General features: G+C 39.5%; 1 pseudogene; it reads left to right on the forward strand.

Moving 5' to 3' along the window:
• The first annotated feature begins 621 nt into the window (after window positions 1–621).
• LOC110540224 (tubulin alpha-1A chain-like) lies at window positions 622–1,937 on the forward strand (annotated as a pseudogene).
• The last annotated feature ends 2,020 nt before the right edge of the window (window positions 1,938–3,957 follow it).

The following is a 3,957-nucleotide window of genomic DNA, read 5'->3' on the forward strand; positions in this document are numbered from 1 at the left end:
ACAGCTCCCAGGAGGAAGAAGTAGATAGATCCCTGTGGGTGCCAGGCCAGCCAGTGTTACACAGTGAGGTTCTATCTCAAACATATATAAACACAATCTAAAATATTATCTTGCTGTATTAATAGTCATAATAGGAAAAATCATAAACACATCAATATGTAAAAAAAATCATTTTGATTAAACTTATGATCATTTCCAAGTCAAGCCATTTGCAAACTAAAATAATAAGAGTATTTACTGAAGTCCAAACAAATTGTTTTATATCATTCTTAAAAAGTAAGTAATACAATCAATGATTTCTTTCTGAGATCAGGAACAAGACATGGATGACATCTCTGTCCGTTTTACATATGTATATGTGTATCTATGACTGTAGTTATTGTAAGTGACAAGAAAAGTAAAAATATCCCAATTTTTAAATTAAAAGAAGATATAGAATTTTATTAATAGATAAAATTTTCATTTATTATATGCATAAAACAACATTATACGATTACTAATTAACTTGTTTTGAAAATTAGAAATTGGATTGCATTACTTGCCTCGACTCTCAGCTGTCAGGAATGGTAACCGGGACTGGTGTCTGCTTCTCTTATCCCCATCTTCTAACCCGTAGCTACCATGTGTCAGACCTTTTCCATCCACATGGGCCAGGCTGCTGTCTAGATAGGCCACACCTGCTGGGAGCTCTACTGCCTGGAACATGACATCCAGCCTGCTGGCCAGATGGCAAGTGACAAGACCATTGGAGGAGGGGATGAGTCTTTCAACACCTTCTTCAGTGGGACCAGCACTGGCAAACACGTGCCTCGGGCAGTGTTCGTAGACCTGGAGTCCAGTTATTGATGAGGTTCGCACTGGTCCCTACTACTACCTCTTCCACCCTGAGCAGCTCATCACAGGCAAGGAAGATGCTGCCAATAACTACACCACTACAACACTGAAAAGGAGATCATTGACCTTGTCTTGGACAGAATTTGTAAGAGGCTGACCAGTGCACAGGTCTTCAGGGCTTCTTGGTTTTTCACAGCCTTGGCAGGGGAACTGGCTCTGGCTTCACCTCCCTGCTGATGGAGGGGCTCTCTGTTAACTATGGGAAGAAGTCCAAGCTGCAGTTTTCCATTTACCCCACCTCCTCCCTGCAGGTTTTCACTGCTGTGGTTTAGCCCTACAACTCCATCCTCACCACCCACACTATCTCGGAGCACTCTGATTGTGCCTTCATGGTAGACAATGAGGCCATCTATGACAACTGTGGTACAAAACTTGACATTGAGTACCCAACTTACACTAACCTTAACCACCTTATTAGACAGATTGTGTCTTCCCTCACTGCTTCCCTCAGATTTGATGGGGTCCTGAATGTTGACCTAACACAATTCCAGACCAATCTGGTACCCTACCCTCACATCCACTTCCCTCTGGCAACATATGCCCCTGTCATCTCTGCTGAGAAGGCCTACCATAAGCAGCTTTCTGTAGTAGAGATCACCAATGCCTGCTTTGAGCCAGCCAGCCTCACGGTAAAATGTGACCCTTGCCATGGTAAATACATGGCTTGCTGCCTGCTGTACTGATGTGATACAGTTCCCAAAGACGTCAATGTTGTTATTGCCACCATCAAAACCAAGCATACTATCCAGTTTGTGACTGGTATCCCACTGGCTTCAAGGTTAGCATTAATTACCGGCCTCCTGCTGTGGTACTGGTCTAGAGAGCTGTGTGCATGCTAAGCCACACTACAACCATTGCTGAGGCCTGGGCTTGTCTGGATCATAAGTGTGACCTGATGTATGCCAAGCTTGCCTTTGTGCACTGGTATGGAGGAGGGAAAACTCTGAGGCCAGTGATGACATGGCTGCCCTGAAGAAGGATATGAGGAGGTTGGTGTTGATTTTGTTGAAGGAGAGGATGAGAAAGAAGGAGAGGAATACTAACTAATCCATTCTTTGAGCCTCTGTATCATGTCAAACTCCCAAGACTCAGCTTTACCATTAAGCTGACAGGCATTGGTGTTACTAATTATGTTATTTATTCTACAATCATGTGTTCTCTATGTGTTCCTGTAAGGTTTTTTCCATGATGTCTCAGAGTAAAAAGCTTTTGGGAACAAAAAAGTAAATTAGAAATTGAACTTTAAAAAGTATATACTTTATTATTTCAGAATTTCCCACAGATGAATGAGGAATGCATTTTAATTCTTTCCACCACACACTACTCTGTTCATTTCCTCACAGATTTCTTCCATTTGAGGAAAAGATATTATAAAACTTTATTTTTACTCAATCAAAAATTTCAAAACTAGATTTTTTTCTAGTTTATTTCTGTAACTCAGCATGGTTATCTCCCCAACACTAGAAATATTCAAATTGGCCACATCCTGAATGAGGACTATTCATAAACAATATGTTAAAAGTGTAAAAGAGAGAAGAAGTGTGAGCAAGTGAGTGGGAAGATTTATACTCCCAGGTCTAGTGTGGAGACTGCAAGAACACAGTAAAAGCTTCCTGTGAGGAGTCACAGCAATTACTATGGCGCCGGACTATATATTGGCACCTTATAACTAGGGATGATTGCTTAGTTCATTTTCACATTATTATAATAAAATTTTCTATGCCCACCCCAACATGCTTCAAGTTTTCAGTCCAAGAAACATGATTAAATATTTTACATTTTCTGTTTTGTCTTATTTATCCATCACTTTTAGCTTTTCTAATATTTTATTAAAATTTGATTCCTAACATGGCAAGGCCCAGGTCACTGTGGGGAGCACTATACCTAGGCAGATGGGTCTGTGCTGTATAAGAAAGCTAAATGAGTACCCAGGAGGGCAGGAAGTAAGCCTATCAGCAGCATTTTCCAATGGTCTCTGCTTTAGCTTATACCTCCAGGTTCATGATTAAACTTCTCCCCTGGTTTCTCACAATAAGGTCAATAAATCATCCCATGTCCAAGTTTCTTCTTCTCAGGGTTTATACTACAGAAACAGAAAATAACTAGGATAATATCTTTTAAACTGTCAGAATATCTTTTAATAGCTTGATTTAATATGTAGTATACCTCTTGACTTTGTATATGAAAATACATGAAATATGGAAAAGTGATTAATAAATTCCTCTCAAGTGTTTACACTCACTTTCTGTGAGTTGTGTGTAGTATGAGCTGCCAATTGTCATGGAAACAGGTAGCGATGTCAAGTTGACTCAAATTCAACAGTGTTGGAAATAGAATTTCAAGTTTACTGAGCAATTAGTCAAGTTGTGACTTGTAGTAATTTATCACACTCCTCTGCCTCTATAAAGCTTATTTGATCAGAATTTCCTTAGTGTGCTGGGCAGACACTGGAATAAAAGCCTGACAGAGCTCTTTCCAGACTTAGTGTATTTTTCTGAAGTCATGGAGGTTATCTTTCAGACGTCTATGTGAACTTAGCCATTTGTCAAAATGAGAAGTGCCCATAGATGTGTGAGTGTAAGACTAATTCACACACTGTTGATACAGCAACCATTCACACAGCTCAACATTGGCTTCAAGATACAAACCGTATACAAAAGAAATCTGAAAAATGTTCTTAGCAATTCTTAGATTTATGATTCTTTCCCCTAAACCATTGATTTGTTTAGTCCTTGTTTTAAAATGTATATATTTGTGTGTATGTCTCTGTGTGTCTCTGTGTGTCTCTGTGTGTGTGAATGTCAGTACCCACCAATGTCAAAAGAGGGCATCACTTCTTACAGAGCTAGAGTTACAAGTAGTTGTGCGTTACTTGGTTATGGCTTCTGGTATCTGAACTCAGATCTTCTGAGAGGTCAGCAAGTGCTTAACTACTGAGTCATCTCTACAGACCTGAGATTTGGTGAGGCATTAGAAATTTGTTTTTTGTTTTGTTTTGTTTTGTTTTTATTGTTTTATTTGTATTCTCAGCTCCCATCTTCCCACTCCAAATTGCTTATATGG

Source organism: Meriones unguiculatus, chromosome 14, assembly GCF_030254825.1.
Source record: "Meriones unguiculatus strain TT.TT164.6M chromosome 14, Bangor_MerUng_6.1, whole genome shotgun sequence".
NCBI classification, from domain to species: Eukaryota; Metazoa; Chordata; class Mammalia; order Rodentia; family Muridae; genus Meriones; species Meriones unguiculatus.